The sequence below is a fragment of the Piliocolobus tephrosceles genome, chromosome 11 (genome assembly GCF_002776525.5).
Source record: "Piliocolobus tephrosceles isolate RC106 chromosome 11, ASM277652v3, whole genome shotgun sequence".
NCBI lineage: Eukaryota > Metazoa > Chordata > Mammalia > Primates > Cercopithecidae > Piliocolobus > Piliocolobus tephrosceles.
The window spans coordinates 55,611,716-55,619,837 of NC_045444.1; the positions used below are offsets into that span (position 1 = coordinate 55,611,716).

The 8,122-nt window shown below is 41.8% G+C and overlaps 1 non-coding gene across 1 annotated transcript; it reads left to right on the forward strand.

Moving 5' to 3' along the window:
* The first annotated feature begins 7,712 nt into the window (after positions 1-7,712).
* LOC111524525 lies at positions 7,713-7,844 on the forward strand. Its single transcript, XR_002725811.1, has one exon. It is a non-coding gene; the product is annotated as a small nucleolar RNA SNORA51 (small nucleolar RNA).
* Positions 7,845-8,122: the final 278 nt, after the last annotated feature.

Sequence of the window (8,122 nt, forward strand, 5' to 3'; positions counted from 1 at the left end):
TTTTTTTTTTTTTTTTTTTTTTTTTTTTTTTTTGAGATGGAATCTCGTTCGGTCACCCAGGCTGGAGTGTAGTGGTGTAATCTCGGCTCACTGCAACCTTTGCCTCCCAGGTTCAAGCGATTCTCCTGCCTCAGCCTCCTGAGTAGCTGGGATTACAGGCATGTGCAACCATGCCTGGCTAGTTTTTGTATTTTTAGTAGAGACGGGGTTTCACAATGTTGGCCAGGCTGGTCTCAAACTCCTGACCTCAGGTGATCCACCCATCTTGGCCTCCCAAAGTGCTGGGATTACGACAGGCATGAGCCACCATGCCCAGCCTTAAATCTGCTTTTAAAGATCTTTTATAGCACAAGATATAATCATATCTCTATTCTCCTTGTTTTTTAAGGCTATATTTGATATCAATTTACTTTTACAGCATTTGAATGTTTTAGATCCTGGTTGAAACTAGCCCTGAAGAAGAATTAGATATTTCTCTTTACAGTCTTATAAACTCCTTCAAGGGACAGCTGATAGATTGATGATATGAGGTACAGATGAGGTACAGCATGAGATGGGGTACAGTGACTCTGTTAATGTGAGTGGTGTTGGAATTTATAGCAACCTCGCTACTCGATACGGGATAATGCTTTTTTTTTTTTTTAAGAAGATGGAAGAGTCCATTATTGACCTAATAACCCCAAAGTACGTCTTCATATGAGAACAGTTGTAGAGGACATGTGGTTAATAATGAATTGACCAAACCCTTTTACCCAATACCCTTTCATTTTGTGTAACCTGTTGGATTTCTTTTTTAGGTGGACAGTGTAGTAGTTACATTGTAAATAGATTTTTTGTAAGACAGGATCTCTGTCTGTCACTTAGGCTAGAGTGCAGTGATGCAAACATGGCTCACTGCAGCCTCAACCTCGTGGGCTCAAGTGATCTTCCCACCTCAGCCTGCTGTGTAGCTAGGACCACAGATGTGTGCCACAGTGCCTGACTAATCTTTTCATTTTTTTGTAGAGATTTGGTCTCATCACATAGATTTTTAGATGTACTCTGTAGGGCATGTGGAACAATATGTTCTGAGCCAAAAGCTAAATCTATTCTACTTGTTTGTATTGTACAAAATAATGTCTGTGTGATGATGGTTCATATGGAAACAAAATATTAACATGGATGTTTCCCAAAACAGAATTCTCCAAAACTCCCATTGTTTATGGAAGATGTTACTTAGCAAAAAAATTAGTTGCTCTTTTATATCTAAATAATAAATTTTCAGTCGTGTAGCTAAACAAATAGCAAAAAAATATTTACAATTAAACTAAATACTGGTTGCTGCATGGACATTTATAATCAGTGTAAAATGGAAACCTTGCTCGTTCACATTTTTTCTACTCTACAGTCATACTCTGGATTTTATTACATACTGCTATGGTTTGAATGTGTTCCCTCCAAAATTCAGGTGTTGAAACTTAATGGTTGATGTGATACTATTAAGAGGTAGGGCTTTCAGGAGGTGATTAGGTCATGAGGGCTTCTCCCCTCGTGAATGGGATGAAGGCCCTTTCAAAAGAGGTTTCACACAGCACTAAGCTAGCCTCCACCATGTAAAGGATGGCCTTCCACCTTGAGAGGATACAGCGTTCCTTTCCTCTGAAAGATGCAGCAATAAGGGCCATCTTAGAAGCAGAAAGCAGGCCTCACCAGACAATCAAACCTGTCAGCACCGTCGTCTTGGACTTCCCAGTCTCCAGAATGGTGACAAAATCAATTTCTGTTCTTTATAAATTAGCCTCCCCTCCCCTTCCCGCTTCTGCCCTCCCCTCCCCTCCTCTCCCCTCTTTTTTTTTTGAGATGGAGTCTTGCTCTGTTGCCCAGGCTGTATTGCAGTGGCATGATCTTGGCTCACTGCAACCTCTGCCTCCCAGGTTCGAGCGATTCTCCTGCCTTAGCCTCCCAAGTAGCTGGGACTACAGGCACACATCACCACCCCTGGCTAATATTTTTATATTTTTAGTAAAGATGGGGTTTCACCATGTTGGCCAGGCTGGTCTCGAACTCCTGATCTCAGGTGATTCATCCACTTCAGCCTCCCAAAGTTCTGGGATTACAGGCGTGAGCCACCACACCTGGCCAGGTATTTTCTTATAGCAGTCCAGAAAGGACTAAGACATGTAACAACATCACAACTCATTTTACCACCAAGTTTAAGCAATATTTTATTATCCTCAGTTCAATATGAAAGTATATTCTTTGGAGGATTTATTGACAACTTAGCCCTATTCACATTTAAATCCAGAACACTATCTTATTCTACAATTTTTGGTATTAAAAAAAACTTCATTCAACAAATATTTTGTGTACCTACTATGCGCAAAAAACAAAATCACTTGTGGAAGTATAAGTGTAGGATTATATCTTACAAAGAATGATGTCCTCCAAAGAATTTACAATTTGATTGAAAAGTTGGGATGTGAACATACATAATACATAATACCAAGATATGCTTCATAAACATCTTAGTAATCAGCACACTAACAAAAGTACTTCAGAGGGGAAAAGATGATTACAAAGCATTGAGTTTTGTAATCAGTCAGTTAATTGTGAAATAAGAGAAACCTTATGAAAGAGGTAGACAGTAGTCCATGCCTTAAAGCAAGCTTACCTAACCCGTGCCCATGGGCTGCATGTGGCCCAGGACGGCTTTCAGTGTGGCCCAACACAAATTTGTAAACTTTGTTAAAACATTATGAGATTTTGTTGCTTTTTTAAATTTTTTTTAGCTCATCAGCTATCATTAGTGTTAGTGTAGCGTTAGTGTATTTTCTATGTGGACCAAGACAGTTCTTCCAGTGTGGCCCAGGGAACCCAAAAGACTGGACACCTCTGCCTTAAAGGATAAGAAGCATTTGGACAGATAAAAAGGACTTCACAGAACTTTCCGGATGATGGGAACAAAATGAACTGAAATGGGAGTGAGCACAGATTATTCACTAGGTAGTGATGAGGGGGCTGACCCGATGAAGTTAAGGTTTTAAACTAGGAAGTAATGGAATAAAGCTTTGTAAGTGGAATTTGGCCAATTTGTGGTCTGGTTTGAAACTCGATTACAGGAGTTTCAACTTTTTCTTGGTAGCTCTTTTTTTTTTTTTTTTTTTTTTGAGACGGAGTCTCGCTCTGTCCACCAGGCTGGAGTGCGGTGGCGCTATCTCGGCTCACTGCAAGCTCTGCCTCCCAGGTTCCCGCCATTCTCCTGCCTCAGCCTCCCAAGTAGCTGGGACTACAGGCGCCCGCTACCTCGCCCGGCTAGTTTTTTGTATTTTTTAGTAGAGACGGGGTTTCACTGTGTTAGCCTGGATGGTCTCGATCTCCTGACCTCGTGATCCGCCCATCTCAGCCTCCCAAAGTGCTGGGATTACAGGCTTGAGCCACCACGCCCGGCCTTCTTGGTAGCTCTTATGAGCAAGTAAAGGGAAGTGATGTGGCCGGGCGTGGTGGCTCACACCTGTAATCCCAGCACTTTGGGAGGTGGAGGCAGGCGGATCACCTGAGGTCAGGAGTTTGAGACCAGCCTGGTCAACATGGTGAAACCCCATCTCTACTAAAATTCAAAAATGAGTCAGTCGTGGTGTCACACACCTGTAATCCCAGCACTTTGGGAGGCTGAGGCAGGAGAATCACTTGAACCTGGGAGGTGGAGGTTGCAGTGAGCTGAGATCATGCCGTTGCACTCCAGCCTGGGCTACAAGAGCAAAACTCCATCTCAAAAAAAAACCCAAAAAAACAAAAAAACAAAAAACGGGGCGGGGGATGGATGTGATGTGAGGAAAATGGTGTTTGGGGAGGATAAAAGATGGTATACAACTTCGGGGGGAGGGAGAGAGACTGAGACTGAGACAGAAACATCTTGCAGTAAACCAGATGAGAAGTGATAAAGACCTGGATAAGAGTGATGTCAAAAGGAATGAAAATGAAGGGATGGATAAACCTGATGCTTTGAATTTGAAAAATGAAAAACAGCACAAAACCTTTAGACCATATGCTGCAGGAGGGCAGTGTCTGTGGATTAAGTCACTTTTGCAATTTCTTAAACAACTATGTGCCCTTGAGCAAGTTTTTAAAGAAACTCTGAGTCTTACTCTTAATCCAGTTGAGTTTTCATTTACACAACAAATATTTGTTTTTGATTTTGTTTCTTTTTTTTGGATGGAGTCTCGCTCTGTTGACCAGGCTGGATGGAGTGCAGTGGCACGATCTCGGCTCACTGCAACCTCGGCCTCCTGGGTTCAAGTGATTTTCCTGTCTCAGCCTCCCGAGTAGCTTGGCTTACAGGTGCGTGCCTTTAGGCCTGGCTAATTTTTTTTTTTTTTTAGTAGAGATGGGGTTTGACCATGTTAGCCAGGATGATCTCAATCTCCTGACCTCATGATCTGCCCGCCTTGGCCTCTCAAAATATTAGGATTACAGGCGTGAGCCACCGTGCCCAGCCACAACAGATATTTCTTGAGCATCTGTTACATGTTATGAACTATATATAGCGCGGCCGGGCGCGGTGGCTCAAGCCTGTAATCCCAGCACTTTGGGAGGCCGAGACGGGCGGATCACGAGGTCAGGAGATCAAGACCATCCTGGCTAACACGCTGAAACCCCGTCTCTACTAAAAATACAAAAAACTAGCCGGGCGTGGTGGCGGGCGCCTGTAGTCCCAGCTACTCCGGAGGCTGAGGCAGGAGAATGGCGTAAACCCGGGAGGCGGAGCTTGCAGTGAGCTGAGATCAGGCCACTGCACTCCAGCTCGGGTGACAGAGCAAGACTCCGTCTCAAAAAAAAAAAAATAAATAAATAAATAATGAACTATATATAGCAATGAGGAAAACACAAAAATCACTGCTTTCATGGAGCTAACATTCTAGTGGGAGAAACACAGTAAGCAAAATACATAATATAAATGGTAATAAGTACTATGGATTAAAATAAAGCAGGGAAGGGGAATAGAGAATAGCAAATTGTAGTAGAATTTTTTTTTTTTTTTTAGACAGAGTCTTGCTCTGTCACCCAGGCTGGAGTGCAGTGGTGCAATCTTGGCTCACTGCAACCTCCACCTCCCAGGTTCAAGTGATTCTCCTGCCTCAGCTTCCCTAGTAGCTGGGATTACAGGTGTGCACCACAACGCCCGGCTCATTTTTGTTTCGTTAGTAGAGAAGGGGTTTCGCCATGTTGGCCAGGCTGGTCTTGAACTTCTGACCTCAAGTGATCCAGCTACCTCCACTTCCCAAAGCACTGGGATTACAGGTGTGAGCCACCACGCCCGGCTGCAAAATCATTTTTAACACATTGGTAAAAGAAGGAATTGCTGGGAAGGCGGCCTTTGAGCAAAAACCTGATGGAACCCCACAAGCACAGACAACTAAAGCAAAAACGGACAAATGGGATCACAGCAAGTTAAAAAGCTTCTGTACACCAAAGAAAACAATCAACAAAGTGAAGAGACATCCCACAGAATGGGAGAGAATATTTGCAAACTGTCCATCTGACAAGAGATCAATAACCAGAATGTATAAGGCATGCAAACAACTCTATAGGAAAAAATCTAATAGTCCGATTTAAAAATGAGTGAAAGATCTGAATCTCTCTCAAAAGAAGACATACAAATGGCAAACAGGCATACAGATGGCAAACAGGCATATGAAAAGGTACTCAACATCAGTGATCATCGGTGATCATCGGATGAAATGCAAATCAAAACTACAATTAGGCAGGGCGGGGTGGTTTACACCTATAATCCTAATACTTTGGGAGGCCGAGGTGGGTGGAAGTCTTGAGGCCAGGAGTTCAAGACCAGCCTGGCCAACATGGCAAAACCTTGTCTCTACTAAAAATACAAAAATTAGCCAGGTATGGTGGTGCATGCCTGTAGTTTCAGCTACTTGAGAGGCTGAGGTGGGAGAATCAGGGAGAATCGCCTGAGGCTATAGTCGAGGCTGCAGTTAGCTATAATCGTGCCACTGCTCTCTAGCTTGGGTGATAGAGTAAGACCCTTTCTTTAAAAAGTCTTAAAAATAGAGCTACCATATGATCCAGCAATCCTGCTGCTGGGTATATATCCAGAAGAAAGAAATCAGTATATCATAGAGATATCTGCACTCTCATGTTTGTTGCACTGTTCACCATAGCCAAAATTTGAAAGCAACTTAAGTGTCCATCCACAGATGAATGGAAAAAGAAAATGTGGTACATTTACACAATGAAGTACTATTCAGCCATAAAAAAGAACGAGATCCTGTCATTTGCAACAACATGGGTAGAATTGGAAGGTCATATTAAGTGAAATAAGCCAGGCACAGAAAGACAAACATCACATGTTCTCGCTTCTTTGTGGGAGCTAAACATTTAAACAATTGAACTCATGGAGATAGAAAGTAGAAGGAAGTTTACCAGGGGCTGGGAAGGGTAGTGGGGGATTGTGGGGATGTTTACTTGGTACAAAAAGTAGTTTCAAAGAATAAATAAGACCTAGTATTTGCTAGCACAACAGGGTGACTATAGCCAGTAATAATTATACATTTTCAAATAACTAAAAGAGTATAATTGGATTGTTTGTGACACAAAGGATAAATGCTTACCATGATGTGATTATTACACATTGCATATCTGCATTAAAGTATCTCATGTATTCCATAAGTATACACACCTACTATGAACCCACAGAAATTTTTAAAACGCCAGGCACAGTGGCTCACGCCTGCAATCCCAGCATTTTGGGAGGCCATAGTGGGCGGATCACTTGAGGTCAGAAGTTCGAGACCAGCCTGACCAACATGGCAAAACCCCATCTCTACTAAAATACAAAAATTAGCTGAGTGTGGTGGCACGTACCTGTAATCCCAGCTACTCAGGAGGCTGAGGCAGGAGAATCGCTTGAACCTGGGGGGCAGAGGTTGCGGTGAGCTGATATCACACCATTGCACTCCAGCCTGGGTGACAGAGCAAGACTCCATGTCAAAAAAAAAAAAAAAAAAAAATTCTAACGGAGGTGAGTGAGCCAGTCCTGTAGCTGTAGCTGGGAAAAGAGCAGTCCAGGCGAAAGGAATGTGTAGCAGCAAAGCACAGAGAAAGCCCTGAGGCACCGCCTCCTGATGAGAGCCAAAGCAGAGCTGGGTGTGGGGATGCAGGAGCCTATTATAAGTAGGCTTTTACTGAATGAGACAGGATGTCTTTGGCGAGCTTTAATCTCTGACTTACATAATAGTATCAGTCTTTCTGGGGTTAGTTGAGCCAATGCTCTTACTTGTATTCTTTTTCCATTGCTTATAATGGAAAAAGCCCTAGTTTATTATCCTTCTGTCTTGTATTAATTTTATCTGGAATTGAGCTCTAACTGTGGCACAGAAACATATTCCCAAATAAGCTGCTATCTTTTAAATAGTAATAATACTCCCCCAAGTAGTAATAGGCTAATTCCTGTTTTGGGAACAGATCAGTGGTTTTTCAAATCTAATACATTTGAAAAATTATGTACTCACTTCCTCATTTTTAGATTGATACTGGAAACTTTTCATCACAAGTTTAAATATTTGCCAAGATTGTAATTTCTAACATGTTACAAATAATGACTGTTAAATAATACTTTTAAATCTATTCAGTAAAAACTAAATATAGCCATTCAAAACCACTGTCATTCATTCAAAAATACATAAACAAGTTGTTCTTTAAAAGTGGGAAATTTTGGCTTCCTGGTACTTACCACAGTCTGTATTCTTACACTGACTGTATAGAAAGAGGAGGCAGAGTAAACCGACCCCACATATACCTCAGCCCAGGCCCTGTGCCTGGTCTGTATTGTGAATCAGGAGACAAGGAGTACAGAAAAAAAAAAAAAAACTGTTGGAAGTTTTTAATTTCTCATTTTTTAAATTTAGTTCTCAGTCTTCTTTCTTCTTGAGTTCATATTTCCATTCTACTTCTCTTACAGAAGGTTGTCCCTCGGAAAACACAGGCAGTCCTCACTTTGCACAATAATACAGGACCTTCAAAATAACTGTACAAGTTGAAAATGTATAATGTGATCTAAATAATCAATGGGAAAAATTATGATTGTCCTATGACCTTTAAAATTTTTTGTCAGAACATAATAAAC